Source organism: Pristiophorus japonicus, chromosome 15 (assembly GCF_044704955.1).
Source record: "Pristiophorus japonicus isolate sPriJap1 chromosome 15, sPriJap1.hap1, whole genome shotgun sequence".
NCBI lineage: Eukaryota > Metazoa > Chordata > Chondrichthyes > Pristiophoridae > Pristiophorus > Pristiophorus japonicus.
The window spans coordinates 158,981,256-159,007,980 of NC_091991.1; positions in this window are offsets into that span (position 1 = coordinate 158,981,256).

A 26,725-nucleotide genomic window follows, 5' to 3' on the forward strand; every position below is an offset into this window, starting at 1 on the left:
CATATGTAATGATGGAAGTCCGATTCAGGGAAGACAAATGCTTCACCTGTAAGCAGTGTGTGAAATGCAGCTTGTCATACACCTTTGTTGTCCATGACATTTAAAAGCTTCTAACTACAGGCACTTTGCCAGAAATATCAGTTACACACAAAGCTATAATCGAGTCCGAGATTTGGCCCACAATTTGGTAGACCATTGTGTGGGTTGGTCTCCATATTTATTTTATCAACAAAGCGAATCAAACCAAGCAAGAAAAATAGAGGTGGACAAGGGAGAAGCAGTCTAACCCTGAGGCTAAAGCAGACAGGGGTTTTGTTTCTGCTCACCATATGTTGTTTCTAGAAAAGTGCTTTGTAGTAAGGCAAAATAATGATTATCAATTTATCAAAGAAGCACCACAGAGCATTTCAGTTTCTGTACGCATTGCAAAATGTGAAATGTGTATAAATTCTAGACAATCGGTTTGGTGAATCATGTATAACGACACTGAATCCATCTAAAGAGGTACTGTTTCTGCAAAAAAACACACAACATAATGTTGTAATTCAAATCAGCGCACATCATTGTGTCACATGCATGTGATGTGGTAAAGATGGAAATTACCCACCGACTCTCCCTGTGTCAAACTGAAGCCTTACAGAGCAGGAAGATCTCAATATCAATCTCCGATTTATGGCTGATCTCAGCTGGGATAAGGGTAGAGGAACTACAGTTCCCCCTCGGTGCCCAGCTAGAGCTCGGCTGGTTGGAAAGTATCAGCCAGCCTTCCCTTGTTGAAAAGTGCTTGTGTGTAGTCATCAGATGCTCAGAGGTTTAGGTTAAGCTGTGATGCCCACCCCCCCCTCCCCTCCCCATCCCCCTACGGTACAATTGTTTTCCGAAACGTGCTGTCTAAGCTTATTTTTGAAAAATAACCGCTCAGACGGGTACAGAGGGCTATGGAAAGGTACCGAAGAATGAGTCAGCACCTTCAGGAGAGAAGAGCAGAAATCTAGGGGAGATTGTTTTAAAAACAGGATGACCCACAGCTCTTCTCCCATGCCAAACAATATGAAACATTTGCCGAAAACTTTTTGACAAAGACAGATCTGCTTTAATGGAGTCCACTTTCTCAACCTATTATGCTTCAATTCAATGCAATGTAACCATGGGCCTGAGAGAACTGGAAGGAGAGGGAACATCATTAATGTCTAGCCTGCTGGGGGTTTGAGCAAATGTATATTTTCATTGTTCTAGCAAAAGTAGGAGATCAGATGAGTTTGAATCCTGGTTGGGATCAACTTTCCTCCGGCAATTGAAAATTGACCTGAGTAGCGACTCAATGGGCCACACATTGCTGGAAAAATAATAGAGTGTTAACAACGCACGCCGTTATTAATGTGAAAGTCAGCCAGCCAGTGGGCGATTGTGATTCGCCATGCATTGTGAATCTCCAGATATTGCTGGTCGATTTACACTGTTCTGCCATGTGCCTCGCACAATCAGCCTCTCGCCCTCAGCCTCCCCGTTATTTTTAAGAACTTGCTGGATTGCACATTAATTCCCCAGTAAACTCACCACGAAAAGTTAGGGCTTGTAATTAAGACTGTGAGTACTCTTTTAACGATATGATAACTGTTAATGCATTGCCAATCAACCTCTCTGGCCAGAAAGGAAACTGTTCAGTCTCATTTTTGCATGTAGTAAATTCTTCTTAGTTTATTTTTAGTTTTTTTTCTTACTTTTCCTTTCCGTCTCTTTTTTTCTCTCTCTTAGAAACATAGAAACATAGAAAATAGGTGCAGGAGTAGGCCATTCGGCCCTTCGAGCCTGCACTGCCATTTAATAAGATCATGGCTGATCATTCCCTCAGTACCCCTTTCCTGCTTTCTCTCCATACCCCTTGATCCCCTTCGCCGTAAGGGCCATATCTAACTCCCTCTTGAATATATCCAATGAACTGGCATCAACAACTCTCTGCAGCAGGGAATTCCACAGGTTAACAACTCTCTGAGTGAAGAAGTTTCTCCTTATCTCAGTCCTAAATGGCCTACCTCTTATCCTAAGACTATGTCCCCTGGTTCTGGACTTCCTCAACATTGGGAACATTCTTCCCGCATCTAACCTGTCCAGTCCCGTCAGAATCTTATACGTTTCTAGGAGATCTCCTCTCATCCTTCTAAACTCCAGTGAATAAAGGCCCAGTTGATCCAGTCTCTCGTCATATGACATTCCAGCCATCCCTGGAATCAGTCTGGTGAACCTTCGCTGCACTCCCTCACTATCAAGAACGTGCTTCCTCAGATTAGGAGACCAAAACTGAATACAATATTCCAGGTGAGGCCTCACTAAGGCCCTGTACAACTGCAGTAAGACCTCCCTGCTCCTACACTCAAATCCCCTAGCTATGAAGGCCAACATACCATTTGCCTTCTTCATTGCCTGCTGTACCTGCATGTCAACTTTCAATGACTTATGTACCATGACACCCAGGTCTTGTTGCACCTCCCCTTTTCCTAATCTGCCGTCATTCAGATAATATTCTGCCTTCGTGTTTTTGCCCCCAAAATGGATAACCTCACATTTATTCACATTATACTGCATCTGCCATCCATTTGCCCATTCAAGTCACCCTGCAGCCTCTTAGCTTCCCCCTCACAGCGCACACCGCCACCCAGTTTAGTGTCATCTGCAAACTTGGAGATATTATACTCAATTCCTTCATCCAAATTATTGATGTACATTGTAAAGAGCTGGGGTCCCAGCACTGAGCTCTGCGGCACTCCACTAGTCACTGCCTGCCATTCTGAAAAGGACCCGTTTATCCCAACTCTCTGCTTCCTGTCTGCCAACCAGTTCTCTATCCACGTCAGTACATTACCCCCTACCATGCAATTTGATTTTGCACACCAATCTCTTGTGCGGGACCTTGTCAAACGCCTTTTGAAAGTGCAAATACACCACATCCACTGGTTCTCCCTTGTCCACTCTACTAGTTACATCCTCAAAAAATTCCAGAAGATTCGTCAAGCAGGATTTCCCTTTCATAATTCCATGCTGACTTGGACCGATCCTATCACTGCTTTCCAAATGTGCTGCTATTTCATCCTTAATGATTGATTCCAACACTTTCCCCACGACTGATGTCAGGCTAAACGGTCTATAATTACCTGTTTACTCACTCCTTTTTAAAAAGTGATGTTATATTAGCTACCCTCCAGTCCATAGGAACTGATCCAGAGTTGATAGACTGTTGGAAAATGCTCACCAATGCATCCACTATTTCTAGGGCCACTTCCTTAAGTACTCTGGGATGCAGACTATCAGGCCCCGGGGATTTATTGGCCTTCAATCCCATCAATTTCCCTAACACAATTTCCCGCCTAATAAGGATATCCTTCAGTTCCTCCTTCTCACTAGACCCACTGTCCCCTAGTACATTCGGAAGGTTATTTGTGTCTTCCTTCGTGAAGACAGAACCAAAGTACTTGTTCAATTAGTCTGCCATTTCTTTGTTCTCCATTATGAATTCACCTGAATCCAACTGCAAGGGACCTACGTGTGTCTTCACTAATCTTTTTCTCTTCACATATCTATAGAAGCTTTTGCAGTCAGTTTTTATGTTCCCTGCAAGCTTCCTCTCGTACTCTATTTTCCCTCTCTTAATTAAACCCTTTGTCCTCCTCTGTTGAATTCTAAATTTCTCCCAGTCCTCAGGTTTGTTACTTTTTCTAGCCAATTTATATGCCTCTTCCTTGGTTTTAACACTATCCTTAATTTCCCTTGTTAGCCACGGTTGAGCCACCTTCCCCGTTTTATTTTTACTCCAGACATGGATGTACAATTGCTGAAGTTCATCCATGTGATCTTTAATTGTTTGCCATTGCTTATCCACTGTCAACCTTTTAAGTATCCTTTACCAGTCTATTCTAGCCAATTCACGCCTCATACCGTTGAAGTTACCTTTCCTTAAGTTCAGGACCCTAGTTTCCGAATTAACTGTGTCACTCTCCATCTTAATAAAGAATTTTACCATATTATGGTCACTCTTCCCCAAGGGGCCTCGCACAACAAGATTGCTAATTAGTCCCTTCTCATTACACATCACCCAGTCTAGGATGGCCAGTTCTCGAGTTGGTTCCTCAACATATTAGTCTAGAAAACCATCCCTATTACACTCCAGAAAATCCTCCTCCACCACATTGCTACCAGTTTGGTTAGCCCAATTAATATGTAGATTAAAGCCACCCATGATAACTGCTGTACCTTTATTGCACACATCCCTTATTTCTTATTTGATGCTGTCCCCAACCTCACTACTACTGTTTGGTGGTCTGTACACAACTCCCACTAGCGTTTTCTGCCCTTTGGTATTCCGCAGCTCCATCTATACCGATTTTACATCGTCCAGGCTAATGTACCTCCTTACTATTGCATTAATTTCCTCTTTAACCAGCAATGCCACCCTGCCTCCTTTTCCTCTCTGCCTTTCCTTCCTAAATGTTGAATACCCGTGGATGTTGAGTTCCCAGCCTTGGTCACCCTGGAGCCATGTTTCCGTGATGCCAATTACATCATACCCGTTAACTGCTGTCTGCGCAGTTAATTCGTCCACCTTATTCCGAATACTCCTCGCATTGAGGCACAGAGCCTTCAGGCTTGTCTTTTTAGAATTTTGCTGTAATGTGGCCCTTTTTGTTTTTTGCCTTGGGTTTCTTTGCCCTCCACTTTTACTATTCTCCTTTCTATCTTTTGCTTCTGCCTGCATTTTATTTCCCTCTGTCTCCCTGCATAGGTTCCCATCCCCCTGCCATGTTAGTTTAACTCCTCCCCAACAGCACTAGCAAACACTTGGATTCTTCCCAGCCCTGTGAGTGTGGATTTGGAGGCTGTCTAAATGGCCCTGATCCTGCTCTGAACCCGCCTCCGTGTCAGTTTCTTAACCGTCAGGTCTGTGTGCGGATCGCAAACCTGACACCAAGCTGTGGGCCAGTCAATTAAGGTGTTTAAGAGGTAATGTAAAGGTATTTTAAAAGATTTTACCCAGGCACTTGCCATTTTACCATGTTTTCAATGAGTTTGCTGTCCCTCGGGTTTCATGCCAGATAAGTGTGTTGGGCTCTCAGTGACTCTCCATTGCTTTGACTAGTTGAAGGCTGCAGAAATGGTATAAAAGCTACCATTTCACAGCTGTTCACTTTCCAATGTCAGAAGCTGAAGTCTTCAGGATTTGGAAGAAATTTTTGAGCTATACGCAATTTGGAAGTGTTTGCAGTGAACTCTCTATTCACTGTCACCTTCTTGGAGCAACCTCTCTCACCATTGACAGATCGTTTCTGTTGTTGGAGAGCGTTTCCATAGAGCAAAGGCACCTGTGGCATAATGTTAGAATTAAATATGTGTGTAATGTTAGAATTAAATATATGTGTGTAAAATGGTGGCAGGATATGTATGAAGATGGCTGCCAGTGATTTAGCAAAGCACCAATGGAGTGCAGCTCGCAGAAGGGACCACATTCATAGTTACTTATAATTGCTGTTCCTCACACAGGAATACACAGAAAAGACGAGCTCAGCAGATGTCTCTAATCAACAGGCTTCCAGGCCCCAGACAAGATGTCCCGGTAGAATGATAGAACAATAGTACTCCTGTAACAGGATTAAGATAAGGAAACTGCCCAAAGACAGAACCCAAGGACAGTAAGATAAGTGGGGGGGGGGGGGCCTGGACAATGTCACAAGACCATGAGTAACCCTTAGCAACACATGAGGCGATCACGCAGCCACCTAATGTTTAGAGACCAATTCTATTGGTCTAATTGAATCTATATGTAATCTATAATCAATATGATTGGATAATGTCCAGCCAAAATGGGCTGATGTAACTATTGTGAACTGTTGTAAAACATATAAAAATCCATGAAATCCTTTGTTCAGTGAGAGAGGTGCCTGGATGAACCAGTGGCTCCATCTCCCCGCCGGCGTAATAAACCGTTTTGGTGTATGGAACCGACCCAGAGTGACGAGTGATTCTTGGAGAGAACATTCACGCTAACACTGTCATCTCAACCTCACCGGCCATCTATTCCAGCAGCATCGGTGTCCTTGAAAAAATCTCAGAATCCCACCACGATTAGCCCCAACACCAACAGCACTAAACACACCAGCATCACCATCAACACCATCAACCTTCTCCGCAATCACGTGATGCTGCACAAGACAGAGGGCATCAGCACCTGACCACGTTGCTGCCCGCGAGGCCAGAGATGGCATCCTCTTGGCCACATTTACTTCACTTGCCGCTGTACACCCTGTCTGCCGGATGAAGCGCCAGGTTGGCACCACCCAACACCAGCTTCATAAAGCATCCCTGTAATGCCCAAGACATTTCTTTCACACTCATTACCATTGTGCAGGGTACCCTTATGTCTGACCATTCACTACAACTCACTAAACCACTTCCAAAGGTGCACACAAGTCTGTCCAAGGACACAAAGTGTTGAAAATAATGAAAACAATGTTTGACAACATATTAGCTGAAACTCTACATGAACGTTGGCTAAACACCCAAGTGCCTACCCTTGTGTGTTGTTAGTTGGTATGATTGGACAAGGATGAGGGTGAGTGTGAGGAGTGGCTAGTGAAATGGGGAAGTGATAATGTAAATAGCGAGAGAGAGAGGGATGGGTGATGGTGCAAGGTGAGTTGGTGTCAGTAAGGATGTACAGGAGTAGGGTAGGGAAGGCAGAGTGATGGGGATGTGATGAGTGGTATAGCAGGATGAGGTTGAGCGTTGCTTTGCAGTAACGTTTTGTCATCTATTGGGACCATTGAAAGGTTTGCGCCACTGCAGCCAGCACCTCCTTACGACATCCCTGCTTGTGCCCTCCTATGCAATGTGCAATCAGGCTGTGTTGCTGTCCTGGGGAGATCTCTTCCACCCATTGGAAGGGAAGAGAACCTCCCTGTATGCTGTGATTCCCTCCATAAGCATCTGGAGGGAGTCATAGGAAAGCCTGGGTGCAGCCTTGTGTCTTAGTGCAGTGTTTGTCAATGTTGCAAAACACTGACAGAACAACTGTAAAGAAAAAGTTGGCCATGGTTCCTTTTAGGAAACTGGCTGATGAAGCGTCATCAGATGACGCCATCAGACCGACTTCCTGTTAATTGGCTGGGACTCTACAAGGGCAGGCTTAACAACCCCCACCAACAGAAGATTGTGTTATCAGGACGGGTTGGAGCGCGTTCCCCACACGCCACCAATGCCGGCCACACCGGTCTCGCTACTGTTGCCGAAATCGTGGCCTCTAATTCACCCTCCTTCCTCTGTTTCTTTCTCAATCCTTAAATCTCATTTGTTAAGGACACATACACTGATGGCTCCGCGGTTCACAAAAATCCCAGATGCCCCTTGGCCTCGCCATGCCGATATCAGCTCACACTTCCAATAATTTACGACGTAAAAATATTTTGAGCTGAGGGGGCAGGCAAAAGTCTAACTAACAGCAGATGCCACAAGATATCTGGTTCCAGCAAGATTTGGTCCAATGAATTTATACCATCCAGGTAGTAAAAATTTCACAGATAAAGAGATTGCAAAGAGAGGAACATACCACCCCGTTGGGTGCTGACACAAATTGCACAAACCAATTCTCAAAGCTAAAGTGAAACACTGTGTCACAATTTTTTTTAATGACAGCGCCTCAAATTATCCATATTACAGTTTATAAGGTGCATTTCTTGTGGCATCAACAGTGCCTGAGTGCTTTTATCTCCCAGTTTGCAAACCATATAAACTACAATTACCAGGGCTTACTCAGTCATTCCAGCAGTTTGATTTTTGAATATTATGGGAATTGCAACTTATATTTAGAACGTTGGAGAGATGTAACAAGCACACGGGGCTGTAAGAGTGAGCACAATAGGAACACTGTTGGTGGGTAAGAGTAGGCTCCACCACACACTGTTAACTTGCTGTACCTTAGCTGGTAGGAATGAATAAAGTGCCACACATAACAATGATTCCTTTGTGCATGTACAGAACCTCTGTGTGTGCACTATTATAACATTCCACTGTTATGGTAGACTAAACTAACCTATATTACAAAAACCATACTGGACAGCAGCTCCGCCTATGTGTTGCTAATGCGCTTGATACTAGTGGATGTATTGCTCCATAAAAGGCCAGGGCCTCCCCATCTCAGGCGTTTAACTTCATTCCTTGTGTCTTGGAAACATAGACATAGAACATAGAAAATAGATGCAGGAGTAGGCCATTCGGCCCTTCGAGCCTGCACCACCATTCAATGAGTTAATGGCTGAACATGCAACTTCAGTACCCCATTCCTGCTTTCTCACCATACCCCTTGATCCCCCTAGTAGTAAGGACTACATCTAACTCCTTTTTGAATATATTTAGTGAATTGGCCTCAACAACTTTCTGTGGTAGAGAATTCCACAGGTTCACCACTCTCTGGGTGAAGAAGTTTCTCCTCATCTCGGTCCTAAATGGCTTACCCCTTATCCTTAGACTGTGACCCCTGGTTCTGGACTTCCCCAACATTGGGAACATTCTTCCTGCATCCAACCTGTCTAAATCCGTCAGAATTTTAAACGTTTCTATGAGATCCCCTCTCACTCTTCTGAACTCCAGTGAATACAAGCCCAGTTGATCCAATCTTTCTTGATATGTCAGTCCCGCCATCCCGGGAATCAATAGCAAAAATGTCCTTCCTTAAGTTAGGAGACCAAAACTGTACACAATACTCCAGGTGTGGCCTCACTAAGGCCCTGTACAACTGTAGTAACACCTCCCTGCCCCTGTACTCAAATCCCCTCGCTATGAAGGCCAATATACCATTTGCTTTCTTAACCGCCTGCTGTACCTGCATGCCAACCTTCAATGACTGATGTACCATGACACCCAGGTCTTGTTGCACCTCCCCTTTTCCTAATCTGTCACCATTCAGATAATAGTCTGTCTCTCTGTTTTTACAACCAAAGTGGATAACCTCACATTTCTCTACATTATACTTCATGTGCCATGCATTTGCCCACTTACCTAACCTATCCAAGTCACTCTGCAGCCTCATAGCATCCTCCTCGCAGCTCACACTGCCACCCAACTTAGTGTCATCCGCAAATTTGGAGATACTACATTTAATCCCCTCGTCTAAATCATTAATGTACAATGTAAACAGCTGGGGCCCCAGCACAGAACCTTGCGGTACCTCACTAGTCACTGCCTGCCATTCTGAAAAGTACCCATTTACTCCTACTCTTTGCTTTCTGTCTGACAACCAGTTCTCAATCCATGTCAGCACACATGTGCTTTAACTTTGCACATTAATCTCTTGTGTGGGACCTTGTCGAAAGCCTTCTGAAAGTCCAAATCACATCAACTGGTTCTCCCTGGTCCACTCTACTGGAAACATCCTCAAAAAATTCCAGAAGATTTATCAAGCATGATTTCCCTTTCACAAATCCATGCTGACTTGGACCTTTCCAAATGCGCTGCTATGACATCCTTAATAATTGATTCCATCATTTTACCCACTAACAATGTCAGGCTGACCGGTCTATAATTCCCTGTTTTCTCTCTCCCTCCTTTTTTAAACAGTGGGATTACATTGGCTACCCTCCACTCCATAGGAACTAATCCAGAGTCTATGGAATGTTGGAAAATGACTGTCAATGCATCCGCTATTTCCAAGGCCACCTCCTTAAGTACTCTGGGATGCAGTCCATCAGGCCCTGGGGATTTATCGGCCTTCAACCCCATCAATTTCCCCAACACAATTTCCCGACCAATAAGGAATTCCCTCAGTTCCTCCTTCTTACTAGACCCTCTGACCCCTTTTATATCCGGAAGGTTGTTTGTGTCCTCCTTAGTGAATACCGAACCAAAGTACTTGTTCAATTGGTCTGCCATTTCTTTGTACACCGTTATGACTTCCCCTGATTCTGACTGCAGGGGACTATGTTTGTCTTTACTAACCTTTTTCTCTTTACATATCTATATAAGCTTTTGCAGTCCGTCTTAATGTTCCTTGCAAGCTTCCTCTCGTACTCTATTTTCCCTGCCTTAATCAAACCCTTTGTCCTCCTCTGCTGAGTTCTAAATTTTTCCCAGTCCCCGGGTTCGCTGCTATTTCTGGCCAATTTGTATGCCACTTCCTTGGCTTTAATACTATCCCTGATTTGAGCCACCTTCCCTTTTTTATTTTTACACCAGACAGGGATGTACAATTGTTGTAGTTCATCCATGCGGTCTCTAAATGTCTGCCATTGCCCATCCACTGTCAACCCCTTAAGTATCATTCACCAATCTCCTAGCCAATTCATGCCTCATACCTTCAAAGTTACCCTTCTTTAAGTTCTGGGCCATGGTCTCTGAATTAACTGTTTCATTCTCCATCCTAATGTAGAATTCCACCATATTATGGTCACTCTTCCCCAAGGGTCTCGCACAACGAGATGCTAATTAATCCTCTCTCAATACACAACACCCAATCTAAGATGGCCACCCCCTAGTTGGTTCCTCGACATATTGGTCTAGAAAACCATCCCTTACGCACTCCATGAAATCCTCCTCCATCGTATTGCTTCCAGTTTGGTTAGCCCAATCTATGTGCATATTAAAGTCACCCATGATAACTGCTGTACCTCTCATTCTTCTAAACTCCAGAGAACATAGGCCCATTCTACTCAATCTCTCCTCATAGCCCTCTCATCCTAGGAATCAATCTGGTGAACTTTTTTTGCACTCCCTCTAAGGTAAATATATCCTTCCTTCTGTAAGGAGACCAAAACTGTACACAGTGCTCCAGGCGTGGTCTCACCAAAGCCCTACATAATTGCAGCCAGGCTTCCTCACTCTTATATTACAGCCCCCTTGCAATAAAGGCTAACATACTATTTGCCTCCCTAATTTCTTGCTGTACCTGCATGTTGAGTTGCTGTGATACCTCTACAAGGACCCCCAAATCCCTCTGAAAACCAACATTTACCCGTCTCTCACCTTTTAAAAGATATACTACTTTTCCATTCCTCATACCAAAGTGGATAATTTCATTCTTCCCCACATTATACTCCAAATGCCACCTTCTTGCCCAATCACGCAACTGGTCTATATCCCTTTGTCACCTCTTTATGTCCTCCTCACCGCTTACCTTCCAACCAAGATGAGGAGAAACTTCTTCACTCAGAGAGTTGTTAACCTGTGGAATTCTCTACCGCAGAGAGTTGTTGATGCCAGTTCATTATTCAAGAGAGAGTTAGATATGGCCCTTACGGCTAAAGGGATCAAGGGGTATGGAGAGAAAGCAGGAAAGGATAGTGAGGTGAATGATCAGCCATGAACTTATTGAATGGTGGTGCAGGCTCGAAGGGCCGAATGGCCTACCCCTGCACCTATTTTCTATGTTTCTATGTTTCTAGCTTTGAAGCGTCAGAAAACTTGGATATATTACACTCAGTCCCCTCAAATAAATCATTCATATAGATTATAAATAGCTGAGGTCCAAGCACTGATCCTTGCGGCACTCCACTAGTTACACCCTGCCATCCCGAAAATGACCTGTTTATTCCTATTCTCTGTTTTCTGTGTGTTTACCAATCCTCAATCCATGTTAAAATATTACCCCCAATCCCACGAGCCTGAATCTTGTGCAACAACCTTTTGGTTGGCACCTTATCAAATGTCTTCTGAAAATCCAAATATACTACATGCATTGGTTCCCCTTTATCTACCTTACTAGTTGCACTCTCAAAAAACTCTAATAGATTTTTCAAACACAATTTCCCTTTCATAAAACCATGTTGACTCTGCCTAATCATGTTGTAATTTTCCAAGTGCCCTTTTACCACGTCCTTAATAATAGATTGTAGCATTTTCGCTACTACTGATATCAGGCTAACTGGCCTAAACTTCGCTGTTTTTTTTCTCCCTCCTTCCTTGAACAGCAGGGTTACATTTGCTACATTCCAATCCATGGGGACCATTCTAGACTCTATGGAATGCTGGATGCTCAAAACCAATGTATCCACTATCTCTGCAAGAACCTCTTTTAAAACCCTAGGATGTAGGCCATCAGGTCCAGGGGATTGGTCAGCTTTTAGTCCCATTAATTTCTCCAACTTCACTGTCCTCTCAGTTCTATGCCCATTTCTCCCACAACTCCCTGTTTGATTCTCTCCAATTTGGCTTCCCTCCTCTCATATCACCAAAATGGCCTGAATAAAAGTGATGAACACCATTCTCTGTGACAGTAACTGTGACCAGAGTGCATTATCTCTCCTCATCATCCTAAACCTTTCTACAACCTGAACACGGTCAACCATTCTAATGCCTTTCATCTGTTTTTCAGCTCTGTGGAGCCTTCCTCTTTGACTTCACTCTTATCTATTTGATCATATTCCGATGATCTCCAGCAATAGTTTCTCTTCCTACTCTTGCACTGTCACCCCAGAGTTTCCCAATGATCCATTCTTGACCCCTCCTTCCTCCTCTCCTACATGCCGCCTTTTGACAACATTATCCACAACCATGGGGTCAGCTTGCACACGTACGCCAATGATACCCAGTTCTATCTCTCCACCACCTGTCTCGACTCCTCCTTTACCTCTGTGTGATCGGACTGCTTGTCCAACATTCAGTCTTGGATCAGTCCTAATCTCTCAGTTTTGTCTCAGTGCCTATTTTCCTCAGATCGCTATGAAGTACTTTGGGAGATTTTTTCTGCGTTAAGGGCACTTTATAAAGTATGGTGTTGTTGATTTCTTGTTCTGTGACACTAGGATATGAGCAAGGCAATATATACAAATAAAATTCATCCACCTTCCTCTCTAACAAAATCAGCAAACTGTTTAAAACAAACAGGTTAACAACTTTGTTAAAATAGTTTGTGGGGTTTTGTGCAAAATAACCTCTTGGGTTTAGCATCATCGGTCACGACCTGTAATTAAAGCTTACATTCCCTACAATCTGGGGTACACCTTTTACTGCTCAATATCTACTTAAACAATAGCATGACCCAAGGATCTTGACATAGAACACTTACTCTGTATACCATCTACTGAAATATGACACATTAAAAAAAGAAAGACCTGTATTTATATAGTGCGTTTCATGAACTCAGAACACCCCAAATTGTTTTACAATACTTTAAGAAGTGTAGTCACTGATGTAAATGTAGAAAATTTTGCACATAGCAAGGTCCCACAAACAGTAATGTGATAATCCGCTGTTTGAGAGATAAATATTGCCCAGGGCATCACGGAGAACTCCCCTGTTCATCTTTGAAATAGTGCCATGGGATCTTTTACATCCATCTGAAAGGGCAGATGGGTCTTCGGTTTAATATCACATCCAAAAGATGGCACTTCTGCCAGTGCCATGTTCCCTCAGTACCGCACTGGAGTGCCAGCCTAGATTTTGTGTTAAAGTCCCTGGAGTGGGACATAAACCCACAATCTCTGACTCAGAGGCGAAATTGCTACCAACTGAGCCACAGTTGTTATGCTGCTATGCGAATTCTCCTCTCTTTATGGAAGGCAGACTGAAATATCAGGGAATCATAGAATGGTTACAGCATGGAAGACGGCCATTCGGCCCGTCGAGCCCGTGCGGGCTCTGCAAGAGCACCACAGCTAATCCCACTCCCCCGTCTTTTCCCCGTAGTCCTGCAGTTTTTTTTCTTTCAGGTACTTATCCAATTCCCTTTTGAAAGCTGTGATTGGGTCAGCCTCTACCACCCTTTCAGGCAGTGCATTCCAGATCCTAACCACTCGCTGTGTAAAAAATATTTTCCTCATATCGCCTTTGGTTCTTTTGCCAATCACCTTAAATCGATGGCCTCAGGTTCTCGACCCTTCTGCCAATGGGAACAGTCTCTCTCTATCTACTTTGTCCAGACCCCTCATGAATTTGAACATTGATAAATAGCACTTTATCAAGATGAAACATTCCTTCAAACCATCAATTGGTTTAATTTGCATACTGTTTTTACAGTGAGAACACTCAATTTCCTATGTTTCTCTATTATAGGAAACCAACCAATTACAATTTACCAGCTCCCTGAACATGGGATCTCTTCCTGGTGACGCTTTTCAAAATTAAGGTGTTTCAGCCTTTAAAAACAGACTGTTGCTACAAAACACAGATTAGCCTATGCCTGGCCATAACAGAAAGACAGCCATCTCTGTGAGCTTCTTCGCCTTCAGTCTGTGTGTAGACAACATATCTCTCATGATTAATTAAACCAACATGGCTACTTCCCCAATATTGTATGAAGGCAAAGGAGACTATTTATTTTGACGCCCTAACTTTAACTTGGTTACCATTTCAGGTAACTATTCCCTGGGGTCTTTTAATTGTCCAAAATTTCAATACCTTGAATAAGCAAGCAGTGCCATTGGATGGGATGAGGTGGGAAATTTTGAGTGATGTAGATTTAGCACCTTTTGAGCTATACAAAAATATTATAAATTCAAAAAATCAGCTCAGGCAATCCAGGCAAAATCTAATTTGTTACAGGCTTGAACTTCAGTGTCACAGTTAATGAGGCCATCCAAACTCTCAAAATACTAGTCATATAACACATCCCAGTCACCTGGCATTTTCTATACGATATTCTTGTTGGAAGATAATTGTGAATCTAAAAAATAATCACCATCTAAATGTCAGAAAGAACCAGCCCTGCTTCAATTTAGATACCAAAAATTTACATAGGTCCAAAGTACAACGGATGCAATAGAGCCTCATACTCTCTGACTTTTCTACATACTGTGAGATTAATCTATGTGTACAGTGTCCCTGGCCACCTTTCCCCTCCACTTAGAATGCGGCAGAAGGGGTGTGATAAAGATCAGTTTCACACCAATTCCTTGAGTAATGCATTTTGAAGAAGAGGAAAACACTAAGTCGAAACTGAATAAACATTATAAATCACGGTGCTCTCTGAAAACAAAATGGAATGGAGCCAAAATGTTTGCATAAATTTAAATTAATTTAATTGACAAATGTTGAATGCTTTTCGTTAACTTTTTTGTATTGAAATGAAATATGAAGATATACTGCCTCATAAAGTATTTGAAGTGCCCGTTCTCGACTATGATATCGTTCTGGGAGAGGAATACTCTGTTGTCAGTAGTGTAGGTTGTATTTACAAAATGCCTCACAAAACACATCAGCTCAGCTCCACTGGAGGAGAATGACAACACAGGGCTGAATTTCAACTGCCAGCCGCCCTAAAAAATGAGCGGTCCTCAATTCAAAATTGTAGGTGGGTGGAGGGGCACCTGGGCCACCCCATTGATGCCCTGGACTTGCCTGATGTAATTTCCAGGCATGACTGAAATGGGTGAAAAGCTTCCCCACCTGAAACAGGCTGCTTAAGTCTGCAGATCAACCTCCTACTCAATAGGACTCCATTTGCAATTTTCAGGAGAAAACTGCCCATTTGTACCAAATGTGTAACTTATAGTCCTTCAAACACTCAAGAAAAGGCACAAAAAATCTCTTTGGTAGAGTTTTTGTGGACCCAAGAGGTGCAAGAGTGCTCTACAAAATACTGTGGCTGCTACCATCCCCTGTTTGACCCCCGCTGGGATAGCGCTGCCCCCCAGCCCCGCCACCCCACCCCAAGGCCCGACCTGCTGGAGTTGGTCCCGAGAGGTCCCTTTAATGACTGCTGGTTAGGCCGCACGTAGACATGGTTATCCTGAACACAGCAGGCCAGGTACCAGCTGCATTAAGGGCAGTCTATTTTCAGGAAGGGGGCCTCAAATAGGCATTAGGCCCCCTATTTGCATATGCAATTACCTAATGCCCGTTTCAGGTGCGAGCTATGGATACGATACTGGAAGCATTATCTGCACGATTCCTCAACCCTGTACACTCTGAGTGTGCTTGGAGCTGTTATGCACATAGCGTAGGTCCCGAGGCCCATCAGAAACAGGATGAAGATTGAATCAAACCAACATTGGCCCTTCCCTTTAAGCGAGGGAAGGAGCCTCCAAAGAGAGCAGCACCGCCCCTCTCACTCTCTTTCGCGCTGTAAGGGAAGTGGTAGTGCTTGATTTAGCCCTCCACTTCCCTCTTGGAGCGCTGAAGCAGAAGATCCCGGGATCAAAAAAGGATTATCGCCTGGCAATATTTTTGCTGTCCCGGAAAAGTTATCGACCCAAATGGGGTGCTATGCAATTTCTAGACCTAAATACCTAAAATAATGGCCCGGAAATTCCGGTCGAGCTCTTCCCGCGGGCAAACGAAAGAAAAAGAGAAAAAAGATGCGCACTTACCTGATGCTGCTGCGCCCATTGGAACTGCCGAGCCTGAGGCCTCTCGTGACTGCGCATCACAGCGCATGCACGTGGGGACGTGCGCAGGCCGGGATCTGGTGACAGCAGCCAATCAGGTGTAGTATAGATTCTCATTCATAGTAATAGTAGTTCCCTAAGTCCAGAATATGCGTGCGCGTGTTGCCCGCCATATTGGATGCTGAGGCACCCTTTTTGTGCCTGTAAAACAGGTGCGGCATCAACGAATTTCTAAACGCTAGTACTGCATGTAGATCTTTAAAAGATAGTGGTGCAGGAAGAAAAGGCCACAAATGTCATATGGGATTCTGGGTTTCATAAATAGGGGCTTTGCAAGAGAATGGTGTTGAATTTGTACAAAAAGCGATTAGGCCACATTAGGAGTATTATAATGGCCCTCTGGGCACACAATTATAGGAAAGATATTAGGGTCATGAAAAGGGTATGGCAAAGTTCACTAGAATAATATAAAGGGAGAGAGGTTATAGTTTAAAAAGTGGCTTGAAAAATTGATTATATTTTGCTGGAATAGAAAAAGTAACGGGGGATCTAATACAGGTTTACAAAATTATAAGGGTATGAGAGAAGCATAGAATCATAGAATAATACTGCGCAGAAGGAGGCCATTCGGCCCTTCATGCCTGTGGTAGTTCTTTGAAAGAAAGAATGACCCACTTTGTCCCATTTCCCTGCCCTTTCCCCACAGCAAATTGTTCCCCTTTAAGTATTTATCTAATTCCCTTTTGAAAGTTATTATCAAATCTGCTTCCACTGCCCTTTCAGACAGTGCATTCCAGGTCATAACAGCTTGCTGTATGACCAATAAATAATGAAAAAATAGATGAATACATTTCTGAATCAAAGTTAATATGAATTGAGCTAAATTCAGGTCATTTGGATTCAGGCAGTTCATTTAGATATTTTGACATGTCCTCTTCATCCTGAGTATTTGCCATCCTTATTTAAAGAAGTGTTTTTCGAACCGTTTTCTGCTTTACTGAAGAAAAGAATCAATGTGGCATTTGTGTCACAATGACTTTGTCGACAAGTGATGCTTTTTGATGTAATATAAGTGATTGTGCTGTGTGCTTGTGTGTAAGTGTAAAAGTTTGCCAGTGACTTTTTTTGAACATGATGGTGCTTTAATAGTAAGTTAGAACATGTGAGACTAGGTTATTGAGGGCCATTATCAAAACCAATGTAATTATGTTGCAATTAAGTTATAACTGACATTACTATCAGTATATGACCAGTGAATCATTGGCCCTGAAATTCTGATGTCCCGGGTCCGTACAATGTTTCTACGGACCTGGGAAGGCATCGGAAAAGCCGGTTTTCAGCGCGCAATGCTCATGCGCTGAAAACGGGCTTTTCTGATCTGTCAAGTTTCTGGCTTGACAGATCCAATCCATATCGGGAGCGAGGACATTTGCAGGGCAAGATTTTCGATATTTACGAATATCTTGCCCAGCAAATGTCCTCAAAAATCTTATGCCTGCAAAAGCAGGCGTATAGCCTACTTTTACAGGCGCAAGTGTTTAAAAATACATCAAAACATTTTAAAATAAAGTTATAAAAACATATTTTATTGTTAAAAACCCTCTCCACTACGGTAAATTTATTTTAAGGCTTAATTAAAAAAACTTTTTAAAATGTTGGGAAAATATGTTTTTTTATAACAACTTTAATTGAAATGAATGTTAAATATGTAGTTTATTTTCTATTTTTTATTGTGTTTTGGGTGTTTGGGTGGGATTTCTCATTCAGAATAATAGGGGTTCCGGACTTACGGGACTCCTATTACTATGAATGAGAATCTATACTACACCTGATTGGCTGCTGTCACCAGATCCCGGCCTGCGCACGTCCCCACGTGCACACGCTGCGACGCGCAGTCATGAGAGGCCTCAGGCTCGGAAGTACAACAGGCGTAGCAGCAACAGGTAAGTGCACATCTTTTTTCTCTTTTTCTTTCGTTTGCCCGCAGGAAGAGCTTGACCAGAATGTCAGGGCCATTATTTTAGGTATTTAGGGCTAGAAATTGCGTAGCACCCAATTTGAGTCGATAACTTTTCCAGGAGAGCAAAAATATTGCCAGGCGATAATCGTTTTTTGATCCCTGGATCTTTTGCTTCAGCGCTCCAAGAGGGAAGTGGAGGGCTAAATCAAGTGCTACCACTTCCCTTAGAGCGCTAAAGGGAGTAAGAGGGGCGGTAGAGGCCGAGCGCTGAACACTGTTCTGTGCAGTGTTGCTCTCTATGGAGGCTCCTTCCCTCGCTTAAAGGGAAGGGCCAATGTTTGGTTTAATTCAATCTTCATGCTGTCTCTGATGGGCCACGGGACCTACGCTATGCGCATAACAGCTCCAAGCACTCTCAGAGAGTGCAGGGCTGAGGAATCGCGCAGAAAGCATCGGTCAACATCAATCCGAAGGCGCCAGACTGGTGCCAGTCATAAAGTTTGCCCTACCTGACCACCACTGCCTTTAATTAGCGCTCCCCAAGCGGCTAGCCGAGGTGACAACGCCTCCTGCAGCTGCCGTTGTTGATGTCCGGCGATGCTGCAGGGGGCAGGAGCGAATTTCAAATCTGGGGCGGTAACGGAGCGCTGCGCACCAGATGACTTCATGATCTACGGGGCGCAAGAGAGCGAGGTGGTAAGTGTTAACGCCAGCACAAAACCGCCAGGAAAGTTGGCAGGCGCTAACTGGAGGCGCAAACCAGACCAATTTCTCCCCCTCAGTCTGAGATGAAAACTGCCTTTCATTGAATTTAATATCATAAAATCATAGAATCTTACAGCGTGGCAGGAGGCCATTCGGTCAATTGTGTCAATGCCGGCTCTTTGAAAGAGCTATCCAATTAGTCCCACTTCCCTGCTCTTTCTTCATAGCCCTGCAAATTCTTCTTTTCAAGTATATATATTGAATTTCCTTTGGAGAGTTGCTATTGAATCTGCTTCCACCACCCTTTCATGCAGTGCATTCCAGATCATAACAACTCACTGTGTAAAATAATTTCTCCTCATAGTGTCAGCGTGGCTGAGTGGGTAGCACTCTCACCTCTGGGTCAGAAGATTGTGTGCACAAGTCCCACCCCAGGGAATTGAGCACAAAAATCTAAGCTTACGCTCCAGTGCAGTGCTTGAGAGAGTGCTGCACTGTTGGAGGTGCCATCTTTCAAATGACATGTTAAACCGAGGCCCCCTCTGCTCTCTCAGGTGGACATAAAAGATCCCATGGCCATCTTTTGAAGAAAAGTAGGGTAGTTATCCCCGGTGTCGTGGCTAATGTTTATCCCTCAATCAACATAAAAAACAGATTATTTGGTCATTGTCACATTGCTGTTTGTGGGACCTTGCTGTGCACAAATTGCTGCTGCATTTCCTAAATTGCATCAGCGACTGTACTTCATTGGCTGTCAAGCACTTTGGAACGTCCGGTGGTTGTGAAAAGCGTTATATAAATGCAAGCCTTTTTTCCTCATCTGCCCCCTGGTTCTTCAGCAAATTATCTTAAACCTGTTTCCTCTGGTTACCAACCATCTTGCCAGTGGAAACATTTTCTTCACACCTACTCTATCAAAATCCCTTATAATCTTGCATATCTCTATTAAATCTCCCCCTAACCTTCTCTGCTCTGAAAAGAACAATCCCAGATCTGATTATTTAAAGTACCAGTCAGTTCAATTGCTTTGTTGAAAAGAATTATCTTAAGTGCAGATGTCGACTGATCATGGCTGCTATCCAGGTTTTTAAACAGTGAGTGATTAGTGTTGAACACCAGATTGTTATGGATTCACGCGGCTGTGAACTACAGATGCTACTTTCTGAAACTATACTCTGTTTTTCTCCTGCCTGGTGGTGGCATTTGTGATAAAAGCAGTGGGGCATATGTAGCAAGATATGACAAATGAAAGTGTGTAACGCACAGAGGGACAACTCGCGTTGTCGTGTGTGAGTGATGCCACTGTGCCAGGTACAAACTACATTGAATCCAAAAAGAGATTGACTTTAGCCGGGACGCAGGGATCTCGAAATTCCTGGATTGTTGTCGCAGTCTCACAAGTGCAGCACACTGTAATCGGAGGAAGCTGGCCCTGTTAGATATAAAGAAAAAAAAGACTTGGATTTCTATAGCACCTTTCACGGGCACCGGACGTCTGAAAACGCAATTAAGTACTTTTGGAGTGTAGTCACTGTTGTAATGTAGAAAACACAACAACCGATTTGTGCACAATGTGATAATGACCAGATAATCAATTTTTGTAATATTGATTGAGGGATAAATATTGTCCAGGACACCGGGGATAACTCCCCTGCTCTTCTTCAAAATAGTGTCTTTCACCTGAGAGAGCAGGCGGGGCCTCAGTTTAATATCTCATCTGAAAGATAGCACCTCCGACAATGCAGCGCTTCCTCAGCAGTGCGATTGTCAGTCTAGATTCTTTGTGCTATAGTCTCTGGAGTGGGACCTGAACCCACAACCTTCTGACTCAAAGACACATGTGCTACTCACTGAGCCACCAACACTTTATCATTATCAACACCTTGTTCCGACAGAGGGACAAATACAAGGCATCGTGGTAACAACCTTGCTCCAAGCACTGGCACCTGCTCGACTATGTCATCGTCCGAGCCAAGGATCGCAAGGATGTGCGCATCACCCGTGCCATGACAGGAGCTGATGACTGCTGGATGGATCACTGCCTAATCCGATCCATCATTGACATCAACATAACCCCAAAGCGAAAGGGGTAGCAGAAGCAGTGTCGCAAAAAAGTTAATGCCGGGGCAATTAAGGACCCAGCTAAGAGAGCCCTATACAGTCAGTGCCTTGATGACACCAAGACGCAGAATGCCCACAGCACTTGGTCTGCCCTCCAGGCCTCCATAATCAGTGTCTGCAAAGAGACGCTCGGTCACTCAACCAGAAAACACCAGGACTGGTTTGATGAGAATGATCAGGAGATTCAAGAACTAATAGATTGCAAGCGCAGGGCATTTCTGAGCCTTAACCAACAACCAACTTGGGAGCAGCAAAGCAGCATTACAGACGGCTCAAAGCTAAGGTCCAACAAAAAACCCGGGACCTAAAGAATAGGTGGTGATGGAGAAAGCACAGGAGATACAGCAGTTGGTCGACAGCCATGATGTGCGAGGATTCTTCAGCGCAGTCAAGTCCACCTACGGTCCAAAACACCCAAGGCCCCACCCCACTGCTGGCCAAGAACGGGGAAACACTCATCGAGGACACCGAGGCAGTCAGGGCCTGTTGGAAGGAATACTTCAAAGATCTCCTCAATCGAGACTCTGCCTTTGACTCAAGTGTTCTCGACTCCTTTCTGCAGCATGCTACCCGCCACCACCTCAGTGAGACTCCAACACTGCACGAGGTAGGAAAAGCCATAAGACAGCTTAAAAACAAGAAGGCTACGGGAGCGGTTGGAATTCCTGCTGATGCACTGAAGTATGGTAGGGAGACACTGCTGGCGTGAATACATGACCTCATCTCTATCATCTGGAGGGAGGAGAGCATGCCGGAAAATCTTAGAGATGCAGTGATCGTGACCATCTTTAAAAAAGGGGACAAATCCGACTGCGACAACTACAGAGGAATCTCCCTGCTATCAGCCACTGGGAAAGTCGTCGCTAGAGTCCTCCTCAACCGTCTTCTCCCTGTGGCCGAGGAGCTCCCCGCAGAGTCACAGTGCGGATTTCGTCCCCTCCGGGGCATAACAGACATGATTTTTGCAGCACAACAGCTGCAGGAAAAATGCAGGCAGCAGCACCAGCCCTTATACATGGCCTTCTTCGACCTTACAAAGGCCTTTGACACTGTCAACCACGAGGGTCTATGGAGCATCCTCCTCCGTTTCGGATGCCTCCAAAAGTTCATCAACATCATCCGCCTGCTTCACGATGACATGCAGGTTGTGATCCTTACCAACGGATTCATCACAGACCCAATCCACATCCGGACTGGGGTCCAAACAGGGCTGCGTAATCGCCCCAACCCTCTTCTCAATTTTCCTCGCTGCCATGCTCTACCTCACAGTTGACAAGCTCCCCGCTGGAGTGAAGCTAAACTACAGAACCAGTGAGAAGCTGTTCAACCTTTGTCATCTCCAGGCCAGGTCCAAGACCACTCCAACCTCTGTCATCAAGCTACAGTACGTGGATGACACCTGTGTCTGTGCACACACAGAGGCTGAACTCCAGGACATAGTCGACGTATTTACTGAGGCATATGAAAGCATGGACCTTACGCTAAACATCAGTAAGACAAAGGTCCTCCACCAGTCTGTCCTCGCCACACAGCACTGCCCCCCAGACATCAAGATCCATGGCGTGGCCCTGGACACCGTGGACCACTTCCCCTATCTCGGGAGCCTCCTATCAACAAGATCAGACATTGATGACGAGATCCAACACCACCTCCAGTGCACCAGTGCAGCTTTTGGCTGCGTGAGGAAAAGAGTGTTCGAAGACCAGGCCCTCAAATCTGCCACCAAGCTCATGGTCTACAGGACCATAGTAATACCCGCCCTCCTGTATGGCTCAGAAACGTGGACCATGTTCAGTAGACACCTCAAGTCGCTGGAGAAATACCACCAACGATGTCTCCGCAAGATCCTACAAATCCCCTGGGAGGACAGGTGCACCAACATTAGCGTCCTCGTCCAGGCTAAGATCCCCAGCATTGAAGCACTGACCACACTCGATCAGCTCCGCTGGGCAGGCAACATAGTCCGCATGCCAGACACGAGACTCCCAAAGTCCCAAAGTCCTCAGAACTCGTCCACGGCAAACGAGCCAAAGGTGGACAGCGAAAACGTTACAAGGACACCCTCAAAGCCTCCCTGATAAAGTGCGACATCCCCACTGACACCTGGGAGTCCCTGGCCAAAGACCGCCCTAAGTGGAGGAAATGCATCCGATAGGGCGCTGAGCACCTCGAGTCTCGGCGCCGAGAGCATGCAGAAATCAAGCGCAGGCAGCGGAAGGAGCGTGCGGCAAACCAGACTCCCCACCCACCCTTTCATTCAATGACTATCTGTCCCACCTGCGACAGAGACTGTAATTCCCATAATGGACTGTACAGCCACCTAAGAACTCATGCTAAGAGTCGAAGCAAGTCTTCCTCGATTCTGAGGGACTGCCTATAATGATGATGACTGAGCCACAGCTGACACTTATGACACAGCTGACAAATTTGCTGGCCCTGGCTCATTTAATTAACGCAGACAGATCAAAAGTGAGAGTTCTGGCAGCAGGGAGCCACATATGCTGGGGGAGCTCTAAAAAAACCAAGAAGTGGGCAGAGCGACAGTGCAACCTCTGTACTTAAACAGTTATATGCAGTTAAAGGGCTGAGCAGAGTCTTGGAAGGGGGACTAAAGGGAAAAGGCACACATCAAACTTCTCTGAGGTTGACATGGGAGTGCTGCTTGCTTAAATTAGAGAAAGGAGTTGGAGTACCACCAAGAAGCCATCACATGCAGCAGGACAAGCCATATAGAAGGAAATGGCTGTCACTGGGAGTGTGACCTCCCTTATCCCAAAGATCCACTTGCAGTGTCGAAATGGCTTCACTGAGTGGGGTGGTGGAAGTTTGGAATTCTCTTCCGCAAACGGCAATGGATGCAAGATCAATTGTAATTTTAAGTCGGAGATTGATAGCTTTCTATTAACCAAAGGTGTTAAGGGATATGGGCTAAAGGCAGGTATATGGCGTTAGGTCGCAGATCAGCCCTGACCTCATTGAATGGCGGAGCAGGCTTGAGGGGCTGAATGGCCTACTCCTGTTCCTATGTTCCTACGTTCCTAAGTCAGCAAAAGTAAGCATGATTTTAGATGAATAACAAGGCAGATAACTGAATCAGACAGAAGAACATGGGGTATTGCCTAACACAATAGTCAAGCATTACCTTTCGGGATATCACATAACTCCATGCCCCTTGTTCCAGAACCAAAGTCACTTGGCAGCACTCATGTTGAGTGTCTCATGTCTTGTAATGCATGCTCCCCACACAAGCCTACATCTTTGCAGGACCAGGCTGCCAAGGATCCCATGACAATGAATCAGCCTGTCCTGTATCCATCCCAGGACATGTTCAATTCTTATTGCTGTTTTCTTGGAGCGATTCTCCTCTGCAACACTGACGGAGCTTCAAAGCGCAGTCGTGAGCCTTGAATTTGGTTTGTATCCTTTATCATCCAGCAGCCATCGTGTCCCTTACCTGTTGAGAAACAGCTGAGACGCCGAACTGATGAAAGAATTGTGACTGTTCCTAGAATATCATGAATTTGTGTGCCAGAAGCTGTGTCTATCATCACAAATGAGCTGCACATTTAGAGAATGGAAGCCAGTTACATAAATGTGGCAGGCTATATTTGGAGCTTGCAATGCCACGTGCGTGTAATTACTAGCCTCTGACAACCCTGGGAATCCATCTTGGGACAACAAGAGTGTACATGTATAGTCATCCAGAGAGATAGGGATCTCCCTCTTTATTTCTGTTACTTGGAGGAGGAAGAACAGAATTGTGCAATTGGGCTAAAAATTCGTTATAGCCCGGCTTGAGGTGGTGACACTGCCTGGATGCTAATTTTAGCCCCGGGCAATGTTTACCACCTCCAATCGGGATTAGAATTCGAATGAGGTTACAGGAGGAGGGTGCCTATCTGCCATTACACTCCCAGTCATGGTCATAAACAATGGAAGACGTACTTGTCTGAGGAACAACGTATGTGGAGACATTGATTCACGAATGAAGCTGTAAAAGTGTTGGGCTAAAAATTTGTTTGTTAGTGCCACCCGTAAGTGCCCGAGAGGGTCGCTAACGGACCACTAAGCGATTACTGCCCGAGCGCCGTGCTGTTAGTGCCTGCCGCAAACTTCATTGGTGATTTAGCGGCGGCGCTATCAGCCAGCGCTGCGCACTTTAGCGCCTCCCACTTGGTGATGTCATGAGTGTGCAATGCGACGTTAGCGCTGCGATCCACAACTTCATCCCTTTCGCCTGCCGTAGCTCCTGGCGCTGTCACCGACAGGGAGAGCAGGCATTCTGTGCAAGCTCCCGGGGCGATATTATAAAGCAGGAGCAGGTGGGTGGTCAGTGTAAAATCCTTTACCATTGCTGTGATCCTGTGAGCTCTGACATACTGCTGCTGATGTCTCCAAAGCTCCCTTTAACTTTCTCTCATTTTTCGGGTGGTCCAGTGACCTCCCCGTTCGGCGCTCGGATGTCGCTTTCCCAGCGGCAGAACTTCATTATCCCTGTAGCGCTACCGCCTCGTAGCGCCCGAAGAGTAACGTAGAATGCTTTCCTTCATGCTCCACTCCCCCCTTGGGGCGCTAATAGTGAATATCCCGGTTGGAGATGGTAAACATGGCCCGGCACTAAAGTTAGCTCCCAGTGGGTGTCACCGCCTCAAACCGAGCTATAATGAATTTTTAGCCCAATGTCTCATGATTCAAGTTAACCTGGAGGCAACCTACTACAGCACTGCCAGTGGCTGTCAAGGTCACTCCATCCCTGAACTTCTTCACCTCAGGCTCAATTCATGCTGTCTCAATGGATATCAGGATTATCAGTTCAAATGCAGTCCGCAGATGTAAAAAACAGGAGACTGGCGTTTGTTTCCCAAACAAGGAACTTCATATCTTTTCCTGAAGAAGCAACAAAAGGTGAGGGCCCTCAGTTTTTCTAAATAGCAGGATTTCCCAAAGTCTATGATATCAGCAATTTCCTGAACTGCAAAGGTTACCAGTCTATTTTCACCATGCCCGCAGCAAAGACACGGTATAATTTTATTAACACCTACAGAATTACCAAGCATACCATTCCTGTCACCCGCTGATACAATATCCAATATCATAACAAGAGCACTGAAGTGTCACCAATTGTTATTCCTCTGTTTGTGAGCTGTGTGATTTGCCTGTATTTGCCACCTCAGTACTTCCCCTTGCTGAGAATGTGTGATTTGAGGGAAATGTGGATAATGTTTGAAGTAGAGGTAGGTGCAGGGTTTTGTGAAGAGAGCAGGGCCATTAGTTTGGATTGCTCTAGTAAAGCTTCTTTCGGTGTTGTAAATATCTATACTTTTATCACGTGCTTTAACACCTAATCTAGTGCTTCATCTACATATTCCCTCAGTGGCTGAAGCATGGGAAGTGGTTGGCTGCGGTGTGTCCATCAGCGGTTGTTGAGAGATGCCCCATGACCACTGTCAGCCCATTGCACCAGTTCAGCAACAGCATGCTTGTGTAAGCTTACGTGTCAGCCACGGTTCAGTGAGTAGCACTCACGCCTCTGAGTCAGAAGGTTAAACCGAGACCCCGTCTGCTCTCTCAGCTAGACGTAAACGATCCCATGGCACTATTTCAAAGAAGAGCAGTGGAGTTATCCCTGGAGTCCTGGCCA